This window comes from Ornithorhynchus anatinus, chromosome 4, assembly GCF_004115215.2.
Source record: "Ornithorhynchus anatinus isolate Pmale09 chromosome 4, mOrnAna1.pri.v4, whole genome shotgun sequence".
Classification (NCBI taxonomy): Eukaryota; Metazoa; Chordata; class Mammalia; order Monotremata; family Ornithorhynchidae; genus Ornithorhynchus; species Ornithorhynchus anatinus.
The window spans coordinates 107560845-107576623 of record NC_041731.1 but is presented as its reverse complement, the minus strand read 5'-3'; positions in this window follow the sequence as shown (position 1 = coordinate 107576623).

Here is a 15779-nt window from a genome sequence, read left to right as displayed (position 1 = left end):
TTAACCAACTGGTAATTTTATTCAGCATTTCATTAGGTGAAGCAGTTAACATACCACAAATGTAGCTTTTTTCAATTTCTCAGAATTTTAAGACAATGTTTTCATATTGTTGTTCAATGTAAAAAAATATTGAAAAACGTAGTTAAGTCAAATCTTTTTTTTTTCATATTAAGAGGATTTGGATTCAAAGTATTTTGTGTAGCATTTGAAACCTTTATAGACTTGAGGCAGGTTCGTAAAGCTTTTAAAATAGACTCCATCTTAGTCTTTTTCCATGTATTCCTCTTTCATAGAGAAAATGATCATTACAGATCAGTTTTTTTTCCTCTCGGATTTTATCTTCTCCATCTGTCTGCACATGCTGTACTATTATAATAATCTAAAATCTGGATTAGGTACTTGACCAACCTTGCTAAAACAACTTGGAAAGTTCCAGATTGGGTGGCTCTCCAACTTGCAAACAATGCAGTTAGTTCTTCAAGGTTTTTCTACTTGAAATTGCATGTGAAAATACTTTTTCAAGTCCCTTCTCTAAGTTCCAGAGCAAAGTCATTCTAGAAGTTGCTTCATTTTAAGCAGAGGCTTGGGGAAGATTGCAGTATTTTGAGACAGTAATGAAAACAGCACCATGCACAATCGAGAGCAGTAAGAGCCACCACAAAACATGGAAGAAATTATTGGCCATGATAGTTTTTTAATACCCAACTCCACTTGTGTCCATAAATTCCTCATTGGAAGCACCACTATATTTTAACATGAAGAACAACTACATATGAATACCCATTTCTACTGTAATGTGTGTTTTCATTCCATGCTTAAGAAACTCCTTGTATGTAGGGATTATCTCTACCACTTCTATAATAATGTACTCTCCCAAGCACTTAATATAGTGCTCTGAATATAGTAAGTACACAGTAAATACCATTGATTGACTGATTTATTGCTAGAATATGATGGAAGAATTAAGGAATATTCTTCCTACAACACCAATATATTTTGATATAAATAAGATGCACAAGTTGGTGCAAGTCGATATGTTTTAGGGAAAATCAGTTGTGCACATGGTATCACTAAGGTGTGATGCTATTATGCTTGCCAGGCTTAGATTTACTACAGTATTTGGGCTGTTTTGCAAATTTGCAATATTTAATACAATGAAATAACAATGAGTGACACACATAGAGGACATTCTTCTTTTCCTGGTTATAATTATAACAGTGAAATTCATTTAAAGAAATATCAGCTATGGAGGTATCTTTGGTTTGTTTTTACGAGATGTTCTTCCCCTTGACTCTATTTATTGCCATTGTTCTTGTCTGTCCTTCTCCCCCGATTAGACTGTGTAAGTCCGTCTCCCCCGATTAGACTGTAAGCCCGTCAAACGGCAGGGACTGTATCTGTTGCCAACTTATGCATTCCAAGCGCTTAGTACAGTGCTCTGCACATAGTAAGCACTCAATAAATACTATTGAATCAATGAATGAATTATCTAGTCTCAAGACATTAATTATGATTAAATCCAAGATTACTGTAACCCAATTTTCTCAAAACCTAAGGCTCTTCAAGAACCAACCTCCCCACTGTAAGTTAACACCATATAATAATGATAATAATGTTGGTATTTGTTAAGCGCTTACTATGTGCAGAGCACTGTTCTAAGCACTGGGGTAGATACAGGGTAATCAGGTTGTCCCATGTAAGGCTCACAGTTAATCCCCATTTTACAGATGAGGTAACTGAGGCACAAAGAAGTTAAGTAACTTGCCCACAGTCACACAGCTGACAAGTGGCAGAGCCGGGATTCGAACCCATGACCTCTGACTCCCAAGCCCGGTTTTTTTCTACTGAGCCACGAATAAGAAATATGCATCGAGGATCATGCTGTGATTATGGGCTTATGATCCAGGGATGATGGGGTGCTGTCTACAGTGATGCAAAAGTGAAGGGAAAGACAGGGTTTGAGTGGGAATATGAGGAATTCTCTTTCAGACATATTAAGTGTGAGCTGTAATATAGAGATGTTCTAAAGGCAGGATGAATTACAAGACTGCAGTGAAGGAGAGAGATCAGGGCTGGAGATCTAGATTTGGGAATCATCCACATAGAGACCATATCTGAAATCACTGGAGTTAATAAATTCTCCAAGACAGTGCATGTTGATGGAGAATATAAAAAGACCCAGAACTTGGGTGAGAGGCAGAGAGGTGAGAGGCAAAATAATCTGAGAATGGTTATGGAAACCAAATGGGATATGCTAATTTGAGAATAATGGATGGGGTCCAAAAAACAGAGATCTCTGTGGGGAAAGAGAATAAATTTTTAGGGAGGGGATATGTGGGAAAGAAAACACTTGAGAAGGTTGTGTTCAGAGAGAGGGATTTCAGAGTTGGTTAGGACAGAGATTGTAGAGTGACTAGAAGTGATGAGATTGAGTGTGTGATCAAACTGGTGAATGGTTCAGATGGGGTGGAGCAGGAGATAAATGGAATTGAGGAGTGGAGTTGAAAGTGGCCAGTGGAAGGATCATCAGGAACAATCTCATGCAAATTGAGTTCCCAAGTGTCAATGTTGGGATGGAGAGAGAAGAAATGTGAGAAAGGGATCAAAATCGTTCAGAAATTTGGAGGTAGGGCCTCAGGGATGGTAGATGACCATCACTAGTAACTGGAGTTGGTGGTGGAAGTGGATGATATGGGCTTCAGCAGAAGGGAACGAGAGGAATGGGAGAGGTGGAATGGTGCAAAGGTGGCTTTGAGGAGTTAGAAGAAAGCCCACTCCCTCCCTTTTCCCACATAAGGAAGAAGGAGAAGACAAGGCCCCCCTCTAGAGAGAACCACAGAGAAGACAATACCATCTGGGAGAGCCAGATTAATTGCTGAATTGAATGCGGGTCCGTGGGTCTTTGAGAGTGGAGAGGCAAATGTATAGGGCCGGCTTGACGTGAAAGCAGGCAGCTGTTGATACGTTAAAATCCGAGTCTTGTCACCACAGTATCTGACAGCCACAACTGTTTTCCACTGTGAATTCAGACAGGATTGCATGGAGAGGGACAATGAAGGAATGGCAACTGCTCATCTATCTCTTCTTTCTCACTGCCAAACTCTCATCCTCATCCTCCCTCTGGCCTGGAATACCCTCCCTCCTCCTTTCAGACAGATAATTGCTCTCACCCACTTCAAAACCTTATTGAAAATACATCTCCTCCAAGAAGCCTTCCCTAAGGCCTCCTCTCCTCTCCTCTTTTCCCACTCCCTTCTGCACCACTCTTTCTTGTTCCTTCAATCAGCCTCCCTCTCATCCCCACTGCTCATATGTATATATATATAAAGCAGCGTGGCTCAGTGGAAAGAGCAGAGGTTTGGGAGTCAGTGGTCATGGGTTCGAATCCCGCTCCTCCACTTGTCAGCTGTGTGACGTGGGTAAGTCACTTAACTTCTCTGTGCCTCAGTTACCTCATCTGGAAAGAGCACGGGCTTTGGAGTCAGAGGTCATGGGTTTGAATTCCAGCTCTGCCACTTGTCAGCTGTGTGACTGTGGGCAAGTCACTTCGCTTCTCTATGCCTCACTTACCTCATCTGTTAAATGGGGATTAAGACTGTGAGCCCCACTTGGTGTCTACCCCAGCGCTTAGAACAGTGCTGTGCACATAGTAAGCGCTTAACAAATACCAACATTATTATTATTAAAATGGGGATTAAAACTGTGAGCCCCATGTGGGACAACCTGATCACCCTGTATCTACCCCAGCGCTTAGAGCAATGCTCTGCACATAGTAAGCGCTTAACAAATACCAACATTGCTGAAGCTGCGTGGCTCAGTGGAAAGAGCCCGGCTGGGGAGTCAGAGGTCATAGATTTGTATCCCAGATCAGCCACTTGGCAGCTGGGGGACTGTAGGCGAGTCATTTCACTTCTCTGTGCCTCAGTGACCTCATCTGTAAAATGGGGATGAAGACTGTAGGCCTCAGGTGGGACAACCTCATTCCCCTGTATCTCCCCCAGTGCTTAGAACAGTGCTCTGCACCTAGTAAGCACTTAAATACCAACATCATAATTATTAGAGAAGCAGCATGGCTCAGTAGAAAGAGCATGGGCTTGGGAGTCAGAGGTCATGGGTTCGAATTACGGCTCTGCAACTTGTCAGCTGTGTGACTGTGGGCAAGTCACTTAACTTCTCTGTGTCTCAGTTCCCTCATCTGTAAAATGGGGATTTAGACTGTGAGCCCCATGTGGGACAAGCTGATTACCCTGTATTTACCCCAGCACCTAGAACAGTGCTCTGCACATAGTGAGCACTTAACAAATACCAATACTATAAGTATCTCTAATTGATTGATTGATTTATCCATTTATTTATATTAATGTCCATCTCCCCCACTTGACTATGAGCTCACTGTGGGCAGGGATGTGTCTGTTGTTATACTCTACTCCCCCAAGCTCTCAGTACAGTGCTTTGCCCACAGTAAGCGCTCAGTAAATACATTTGAATGAATGAATGAATGAATTCTCAACCACAGCAATTTGGGAGTGAGATATGTGTGTCCTGGTGGGTGAACAGTAGCCAGTGGTTCCAGTATTAGATGACCAAGAGATATGCAGCTCTCTGTCCTGGGTAATATTCAATGTCCTGAGCTGGATGAGGCAGCTCCCAGAGAGAGAGATCTCTGTGACAGTGGGCACAGATGTCCTGGGTGACATCTGATGTCTTAGGATGGCTGAGGCAGTTCCCATAGAGAGAGAGAGAGAGAGAGAGGTCTCTATGTCCACGGATATCTCTGTGTCTTGGGATGGCTGAGGCAGCTTGGCAGAGAGAGAGAGATCTCCATGTCCTATGGCAGCTCTCTGTTTGGTAGAGAGAGAATTCAGTGATGAAGACTGAGCCCTATGTGCAACAAGCACTGAGTTCACCTGATTATCTTGTATGTACTCCAGTAATTAAAAAAGTTCCTGGGACATTATAGGCACCTAACAGATACCATTAAGAAACACTCATGTCTTTATTCTTATACTCCACTATTTTCCTTATCTATTTGTAATGTCTGTTTCCCCATATTAATTGTAAGATCCTTGAAGGCGGGGATTACCCTTACCAACTCTACTGTACTTTCCCAAATGCTTAGTACAGCGTTCTGCACACAATAAGCACTCAATAAGTACCACTGAGTGATTGATAGTGTTAAGCAGATTAATAGGTAACAAAACTTCCCTCCCAAACCGTGTCCTCTCCCTGACTTCCCGGTCACTGTGGATGGCACTATCATCCTTCCCATCTCTCAGGCCCTCAACCTTGGTGTCATCCTTGACTCTTCTCTCTCATTCATCCCGCACATCCAATTTGTCACCCACATCAGCCAGTCTCACCTTCACAACATCGCCAAGATCTGCCCTTTCAATCTCCATCCAAATTGCTACCTTGCTGGTACAAGCTCTCATAATATCCCGACTGGATTATTGCATCAACCTCCTCTCTGATCTCCCATCCTCCTGTCTCTCCCTGCTCCAGTCTATTCTTCATTCCACTGCCAAGATTATCTTTCTACAGAAACGCTCTGGGCATGTCACTGCCCTCCTCAAAAACTTTCAGTGGTTGCCTATTAACCTTCACATGAAACAGAAACTCCTCACTCTTGGCTTAAAAGTTCTCCATCATCTAGCCCCCTCCTACCTCACCTCCCTTCTCTCCTTCTACAGCCCAAGCCATACATTCCACTCCTCTGCCATTAACCTCCTCATGGTCCCTCGTTCTCTCCTGTCCCGCCGTCGACCCTTGGCCCAAGTCCTACCACTGACCTGGAATGCCCTCCCTCCTCACATCCGCCAAACTCTCTTCTCCTCTTCAAAGCCCTACTGAGAACTCACCTCCTCCAGGAGTCCTTCCCAGATTGAGCCCTTCCTTTCCCTCTGCTCCTCCTCCCCTCCCCATTACCCCTACTCCTCACCTCTGCTCTTCCCCCTTCCCCTCCCCACAGCACTTTTGCATATTTATATTATTATTTATTACTCTATTTTGTTAATGATGTGTGTATATCTATGATTCTATTTATCTTGATGGTATTGATGACTGACTACTTGTTTTGTTTTGTTGTCTGTTTCCCCCGTTCAGACTGTGAGCCAGCTGTTGTACAATTAGGCAACAGTTAGAGACAATCCCTGCCCAGTGACGGGTTCACAGTCTGAAAAGGGACAGCAAGTAGGGGAAATGAAGACTTAGGGAACACCTCTTGGAGGGGATGTGATTATACCTTCTATCTGAGATCAGCCTGCTAAAGGGAATTCAGATAGAACAAGAGCTTTTAGCTTTGTTTGAGATACCTTCCTGGCAATACCTCTAAGGTTTCCAAGGACAGTGATGGAATCTACTTCCCTGGAGATTTTTCTAAGTAGTTGTCTATTAAGCGTAGTTAGGTACCAATGTGTCTAAAATCGTCTATGCAATGGCCTGGATTAGTGACCTTTATGATCTTTTCCCATCTCTCTGTTCCTATCCCCTTCTCCCCCTCCTACTCACTCATTTCAGCATAAATTGGACCGCACAGGCTGCTTTATTGATACCATTAGTCAGGTTCAGTTAATGGTTTTAACAAGATGAGTAAAATTGAATCATTTCCTTGAAGTGTTTAGACATTTCACCAGTAATATCTTCCCTTAAGTGTTCCGTGAAATATTATCAACAAGGTTTAGCCTGATGGTAACAGTTAGTAATGCTCAAATATGCTCTGTTAGCTGCAATATAGAGCCAGGTGTAGCAGAGTGGGAATTTTAAAAAAGTAACAGTACTTACCAAAAATCACTTAGATGACAGTAGTGTTACTGTTAAAATAATTTTACCTCATTATCTTATCCCAAGATGAATAAGTGAGGAGGAGGAGGAGGGAGGGTAGAGCTGATTCACAGATTGCTTCAGTACTTATGGTCCTTTCTAATCAATTTTAATGCTGAATTGGGGATGCTTCTATTGCATTAAGATTTTTTTAACATGGGAAAATTCCCAGTAAGGAAAAAAATGCATTATTTAGATGATTTTATAGATGATTCTACTAAAAATGAGATCTATTAGACTGTGGAATAGACTTTCAGAAGATATGGTGTGTACTATCTCAAAATACTTTTAAACAAAACTGGAAAATGGATAAAAAAATTATTCTCCAGGGAAATGAATCATGGTATGTTGTCCAATATTTCTTCCCCATTGCTATAGTCTATGAATTTTTAAATTCTGTGCTTGGCCACAGCATTAAACATCCAGGGAAAATGCATTATTTTCATAAAGGCTATGAAAAATATTTTCTGATACAAGTTCACCAGTTAGAGTGATATTTTAACACTCTCTTCATTAGCTCCGTCTTGATCCTTGAGTCACAATGAGACCAGTAGTTTGAATAAGTATTAACCCTAGTGAAACCTAAATTCTGCCTAAAACACCATATAAAATCATATAGGCAGGACATGCCCTAATAATCTCCAATCAATATTCATTGACATTTGGTTTAGCACATTTGCTTCCTACAGAAAACTTAGTGTTAGCATAGACTTATTTCCTAAAAAAATACCTGAGAATGAGAGAGACACTTTAGCCCGAAAGCTAGATGGCTAGAAACACAAATACAAATTCATTTAAAGAATGGGGAGTGCTCAGTAAGTAGCATGCACTGATTTGATGCAATATACTACCCCAAAACAGAAAGATCTGTTGTTTTAGGCTGACAGAAACTGTGTCTAATTCCCATCTGTGTATTCTGTCCCAGCACTTCATAGAGTGCTCTTCACTCAGTGATCACTTTCATTCATTCAGTCAAATTTACTGAGAGCTCCTGTGTCCAGATCATTGTACTAAGTGCTTGGGAGAGTACAATGCAATAATTACCAGACACATTTCCTGCCCACAGTGAGCTTACAGTCTAGAGGGGAGAAAGATATTAATATAAATACACAAATTACATATTGATTGATGGGCTGATCTGATCCCAGGTACTGTGTACATAGGCAGTAACTGCCTCACTAAACTCAACAAGCATAAACAAAACCAAGTAAAACCAAGATAATAATAATAATGTTTGTGGTATTTGTTAAATGCTTACTATGTGCCAAGCACTGTAGTGAGTGCTGGGTATACACAAGAAAATTGGGTTGGATACAGTCCCTGTCCCATGTGGGGCTCATAGTCTCAAACCCCATTTTATGTCAAGTGAGGCACAGAGGAATGAAGTGACTTGCCCAAGGCCACACAGCAGACAAGTGGTAGAGCCAGGTCCTTCTGACTCCCAGGCCTGTACTCTATCCACTATGCCATGCTGCAGTAGTGTCTACTACTAGGTAATTGCACAGATATTCTATTCTGCCTTCCCAGGGAAGACTTGCATTCTCAAGTAAGCCTCAGTGAAATCACTGACAGCATACTGGCTGCTCTAGGAGTCTCATCAGAGTTAGAATTTTTAACTTTTCATACAAGAAGTGTAAGTTCAGAACAGGTGTTTTGCACAGCAGGAGGTATTATTTCAGCCCTGATATCCAGATTGCTATCCGAAAATGCAAAGTGTCTGGCATTTTTGCAAGTGAGCCTATCCAGATTTAATTAAACATATTGTACAGGATGACTGAATTCTGAATTCATTCTGTAAGTGTAGTCTGAAGCAATTGCATTTGAATTTAATGAAAAGATCACCCAAAGCCACCCTTATGCTGGACCCCTTAAAAAAAAAATTTAAATATCTGAATTTGAGAAAATCTTAAATAGGAATGTCATGCGTATTTCAAAGAAACAGGCTGAAGTGAAGGATTTTAGCTCCTTCTCATCCCTGCAAAAATTGGACAAAGGTGCATTTTAGTTATCTTACTAGTTGGAAAATCAAATTGCTTCGATGTCTAGAAGGTCATATTTCATTTCTAGTTCAAAATTTTCTTTTAAAATTTCTGTTGAAATACTTCCTTAGTCAATGAAAGAAAATTATTTGCTCTCTTCCAATTAATTAGATTCAAAGCTGGTAGTAGAGTTTTGGAAAATCCACACAACTTTCAAAATTCGAGTAATTTTTGTGGTTGTTTATCAAGACTAATTATATTAAAATAATTATAGACACAGGTATTTTATATCTCTGGATTGTCAATGAATACTGTAGATAGTCTAGACAAATGGCTGTAATGGTCTAATTTTCAATCAGAGCTCTGGAAACCAGGTTCTTGGAATTTGTTTTCAGCTTGGTCACTGGGTTTTTTCGAGGGTCCTGGCTAAGCTATTAAGCTCTTGAGTTCTCAGTTTCCAATGTGCATATGATTGCAGTGCATGCATCACTGGGTTATTACACTTTAATTATTTGTAAAAGCACTTTAAAAGTCTTTGATGAACAGGAATTCATTGAAACAAATTATTATCATTATTCATTTTCTTGACTGTAAAAACTTTTGAATAATGGTAAAGAAAAAGTATGATCTCACCATATACTGACCAGGGATCCTAGAAATTCAGACAACAACTCAGTCAAAATTCAGTACTGGAAGCTCATCAAATGAAGTAATCTCCTCTGTGCTGGCCACTATAATGAAAAGGAGACTAGAAAGTGGGAGATTGCGCTCCTGATGCTCTTCTGAGTACAATACATTTAAGAGAATGGGATTTTATAAATACTGGTATGTTTAGTCTTCCCAGAGCAATAATAGTAGCTATTATTATTATGATACCTGTTAAATGCTTACTCTTTTCCAATAATTATTCTAAGCTCTGGGCTAGATACAAGTTAATCAGGTTGGACACAGTCCCAGTCCCACATGGGGCTCACAGTCTTAATCCGCATTTTACAGATGAGGTAACTGAGGCCCAGAGAAGAGAAGTGACTTGTCCAAGCTCACACAGTAGACATGTGGCAGAACTGGGATTAGAATCCAGGTCCTTCTGATTCCCAGGCCATGCTCTATCCATTAAGCCATGCTGCTTCTTGGAAATCATTTCTTTGTCCTGCATAGATTAAGGCATCTGGAAACAAGTCACATTTCTAAATCTTGCATAGGCTGGAGGTCTTCAACCAACGTCAGGCCCTGAAAACTTGAGCAATGTTTTACTGAATTAGGCTATTAATCTATCCAGACTGATATTCTAGCATCAAGATAGCTGAAGGAGCTGTGTAATGCCTGTTACCTTGACATACACCCTATTGATTAAGGATGCCCTATCTAACATTTCAAACGTGTCCTTCTACAGCCCTCAATTTCTTACTTATAACCTCTTACAAACCCCTTGTTAGGGGTTTAACTTGTGATCAAAGTGTGCCCTCCTGACTTCCTCCCCACTGTCACCTTAACCCCTTTATAACCTCTAGTACTGGAGGTGGGAGGAAATATGAGACTGCAGAGAAGGAGAGACACCATGACTGACGAGGTAGATTTGGGAATCATCCACAAAGAAATGGTAGTTGAAACCATGGGAGTAAATGAGTACTCCACGGGAGTAGGTGTAGATGGTGAATAGGAGGGGACCCAGAACTGAGTCTTGAGGGACTTCCACAGTTAGGGGTTGGAAGACAGAGGAGGAACCTGTGAAAGAGACTGAGAATGAGAGGCCAGAAAGATAGGAGGAGAACCAGGAGAGGATAGAGTCAATCTGAATTGTACTTTCAAAGCTCTTAGTACAGTGCTCTGCTCAAAGTAAGCACTCAATAAATAAGATTGAATGAATGAAGACATTAATGTTTCCTTTCAATATGTATATAAACACCCAATTGAAATAAAGGCATGATCCATAGTTGGATACTATGCTGTTACACAGTATTCACTTTTTAATGGTATTTGTTAAGTGCTTACTACGTACCAGGTACTGTACTAAGCTCTGGGGTAGGTACGAGCTTCTCAGGTTGGACACAGTCTCTGTCTCACATGGGGCTCAGAATCTTAATCCCCATTTTACAGATGAAGTAACTGAGGCACAGAGAAGTCAAGTGATTTGTCCAGGGTCACTCGGAGGACAGGTGGAGAAGCCAGGATTAGAACCCAGGTCCTTCTTACTCTCAGGCCCAAGATCTATCCACTAGAGCATGCTCCTCTTTTATTGGAATTACCCAAAAATTGATTTCTGAGTTTCAGTTTCTTCATCTCAACTAAATATATTTTAAAGCTTTGAAAATTAACTCCTCACACAAAAAGAAGCCCCGTCTCCCCATCTCTCTTTAGGATCATACCTTTTCTTTCAAAGGCTTTGAGTCATCAATGATATGTCAGTATTTTCTTCTCCTTAAGAGAAAACAGATAACTCTTGCTTTTGCCAAGTGTAGTCATTGATCTGAGGATTTTCTTAAATTGACTTGTCATCAGAGAAAACTTCATTTCACTTCCTCCCTCCCCTCTCAGTAAGAAGGTCACTGATGGAAACAAGAACGCATTGCAAAAGGAAGTGTAGCCTTTTTCTTTGGCATCTTGAAAATCTGCTACTAAAAAAGGCTCACAGGTGAGACCTACATTTCAGAAGGAAGAAAATGCCTATAGCAAGTTTGCAGTTAAAATGACAATGTTATCACACAATTTTTTTTATATTTCTCCAGAATGGAAAATTACTGTCTAAACTATACTGGCAATAGTTGTAATTTATAATATATTAAGTGCTTACTGAGTGGAATGTACTCTACTCAAAGCTTGGGAAAGAATGGCAAATGTATAAGATGCATTCACTGCCCACAAGGAGCCTACACTCTAATGTGTGTAACTCACCTAATGGATAGATGGATATAGAAATGGCTGCAAGGCAGCTTGTTTGTGCTCAATAAATACCACTGATTGGTTGATTAAATACCACTGATTGATTTATTGATTGTTTGAAGTGATATTTGTATATTGCATCATTTAAACAGTGTCACGAATGTCCAGTACTTGGATGGAGAAAATCCAAGGAGATCTTAAATGGCATTGCAGTTTTTCGTTTTGATCCATTTTCTTTGCTTTGCTTTGCTTTGCTTTGCTTTGCTCCACTTTGCTTTGGCTGTATAACTTCATTATACCAATTGGCCTTTCCACCATTTTCACCTTAGGTGATTATTTCAGTTATTGACCTGTCCATTAATGGACACTTAAGGATACCTGTTGTGATTTCATTACCTAGTAGACTCTGGGTTTGAGGTTTTTTTATGATATTTATTACTATGCACTTACTATGCACCAGGCTTTGTAAGCCTGGGATAGATATATGGTTGGACACAATCCATGTCCCATATGGGGCTCACTATTTCAATCCCCATTTTACAGATAAGGTAATTGAGGCACAGGAAAGTGAAGTGACTTGCTCAAGGTCACACAGCAGACAAGTGACAGAGCCAGGGTTAGATCCCACATCCTTCTGACTGCCCGGCCTATGCTCTATCCACTGGCCACATTGTTTTTTATAGTTCGAGAATGAAGGCCTATTCAAAATATCTGGCCTTCTATGAAAAATAACCTGATCATTTATTTAGTAGTAAAACAGTCATCAGTGACCCTAAGGTAACCATTAGAGGCTAGGGCACAAAGGCTCTGGTGGCTCCATAGTGACTTATAAAAGCCCTGGTTTTATGGTTAATGCCAGCTGCCATTCCAAGTAATTCCCTTCTTCCTTTTAGTGAACACACCAAGAATTCCTGAAACTTTCCACCACCAGCAGTCTCTCCAAGATCCATAAATAGAGGTGGCTAGAGTAGTCCTGCCTGTTGCTCCATCACTTTCCTTTTCATTCTTGCAATGGTTAGTGTGCTGCAGGTTCCTGAATTCTAGACTCCTCATTATTGGTTTCAAAACATTCCACCAGCCAATTATTCTCATGGTATATATTGGCTCTTTTGATGTGCTATTCCTCATTTCACACTCTTCTTCCCTCCACGTTGTCTTCTAACTACAGTAGCTCATTTTCGATTCTTCTTCTCTCTTTCTTTTTCCCCAAGTCCCTCTGACCACCTCACTCCTCCTTTTTTTTCTTTTTTTTTTGGTTAAGTGCTTACTATGTGTCAGGCACTGTACCAAGTGGTGGGGTAGATACAAGTTAACCAGATTGGACACAGTCCATGTCCCACATGGGGCTCATGGTCTTACCTGTAGTGGATAGAGCACAGGCCTGGGAGTCAGAAGGTCATGGGTTCTAATCCAGGTCTGTTGTGTGGCTTTGGGCAAGTCATTTCCCTTCTCTGCGCCTCAGTTACCTTATCTGTAAAATGGAGATGAAGACTGTGAGCCCCATGTGGGATGGGGACTGTGTCCAGCCTGATTTGCTTGTACCAACCCTAGCACTTAGTACAGTGCCTGGGACTTAGTAAGCACACAAAAAATCATTATTATTTTATAGATGAGGTAACTGAGACACAATGAAGGTGTGACTTGTCCAAAGTGGAACCAGGACTAGAACCCAGTCAATTCCCAGGCCTGTGGTCTATCCACAAGTCCCCAAAACTCTTCAAAGAAGCTTTCTCCAAATGGTATGAACCCAATAGCCAACTCAAGCACTTATGTGTTTATACCTATCCTTAGAGCAGGTGTTATGTGCACACTAAATTGTGAATTGAATTACGTATTTTCATTCTATCAGTTGTGAATATGTCTCTGCACGTTTCTAGAGGGTAAACTTCTTGTGGGCAAAGGATGTATATCTACTGCACTTTCTAAAGTGCTTGACCTTTAGAGGTAAACTACAAACCATAAGTAGAAGCAGCATGGTCAAGTGGAAAGAGCACGAGTCTGGGAGTCAGAGGACCTGGGTTCTAATCTCATTTCTACCAATTACCTGTTGTGTGATCTTGGGCACGCCACTAAACTTATCTGTATTTCAGTTCATCACCTGCAAAATGAGGATTAAAAACGTGTTCTCCATCCTACATAGACTGTGAGCCACACGTGAGACTTGATTGTCTTGTATCTGCCCCAGCGCTTAATACAGTTCTTGGCACAAAGTAAATTCTTAACAAATACCGCAATTTTATCATTATATGAACATAAGTGCTGTGGGGGTGGGAGTGGGGTTCCCCCTCTAGATTCTAAGTTTCCTCTGAGTTGGAACCATGTCTATCACTTCTGTTTTATTGTATGGTCCCAAATATTTAATACAGTATATTTATTGAATGCTTACTGTGTACAGAGCACCCTCATAAGCGTTTGGAAGAGTACAATGTAACAGAGCTGGTAGACATATTCTCTGCCCACAATGATCTTACAGTCTAGAGTGGGTGACAAACATTAATACAAATTCAAAAAATTTGGATACATATATAAGTGCTGTGGAGCTGAGGGAGGGGTGAATAAAGAGGGCAAACTGAAGTGCAGTGGTGTTGAAGAAGGTAGTGGGAGAAGAGGAAATGAGGGCTTAGGGAAGGCCATTGATTGATTGACTGGTTAGGGGATATGGACTCAGGTTCATAGGTAAGGCAGAACGAAAGGAATACTCATTCTCCTCTCTTGGCCAATGGTGATTTCTTTGGATCTGCAGTTGGTTAAATACTCCCTTCCACTTGCCTGGATTCAAAATATTGGTCTAAGTATTACAAAAATAAGATGCCCAATGAATGGTCAGATACAAATTATTTTACAAGTAGACGGAGCAGGGAGCAGTTGCACAACCATCACAAATAGGAGTAGGGTAGGATAGATACATAAGTGTAAATGAACACAAATTGAAATATACACAAGCACTAAGGGAGCTATAAACTTCAATGCTAAGTGGAATGGTTACAGAAATGACCTGGGGAGGTGGAGAATCATCAGAAGGAGGAGGTTAAGTGCCTCTTGAAATTGGAGAATATCTTGAGTAATCATTCTATACACCTAATTTAGCACTTGCTCTTTTTGTAAAGATAAAAACATAAATTTATTATAGTCTAGGGTTCTAAAGTTGTCTTTTCACCTCATGGTGAATTAAGGTATGATCTTCTAAATTAGTATGTTTTATTCTGTGGGCCCTGTCTATTTTTTAAAGATGTATTATTGAAGGTTTTTAGTAAATTTCCCAATCCATAGTTACTGCCTCCCAATGCAATAGATGGTGATGGTGAAGATGAATTGCCACTTCATCTTCCATACAACAACTAGCTGGAGAGCTTGGGTAGTAAATAACAATTCTACCTTTATAGAAATCAGAATTGAATAAAAATTATGAAAGGAAGAATATATTGAAAAAACACATACACACTAACAGTTAACCTCATTTTGGGAATTTCTCTCTATACCATGAACAGTTATTTTTGTTTCATGTTAAAATGAAAGAATTTATTATTTTTACAACCAGGGACTTGCAAATCTGACTGAATATTAGGTTTAAGGATTTTCTCAAAGTAAATGCAAAATGTTCCTATTTTGACAAAATCCCCAAACAGTTTTTCCAAGCACCACTTCTCTTAATTGTTGGATTCATAGTTAAGGGAAATGTAATGCTTCTGGTTCCTTTTCAGTTAAATGACTAGACTATTTCTCCTTAATAATCCTGCACTGTTATTAGGTTGTATCTTTCCTTTGAAGAGCCCACGGCACTCTGTAAATGTTAACATGAGTTTATACAATGCCCTTATGTAGTAGAAAGGCAGCAGGTTTTTTGAAATTCACTTATCAAGTTTTCCAAGGGACTACAAATATTTTACAAACATAAATCCTTTAAAAATATAAATGTGTTGTCACATCTTCACAGAACTATATAAAAAGAATATGCAGAATATTACAAAAGAAAGGTCACAATTCCTTCCCCACTTTATAATAATAATTTAATTACAGGGAGCAGCATGTTAAATTTCTGAAGGCCTAGAATATATAACAACCTTTCCTGCTCCAAATGAAAAGACATGTAAAATGAAGTGG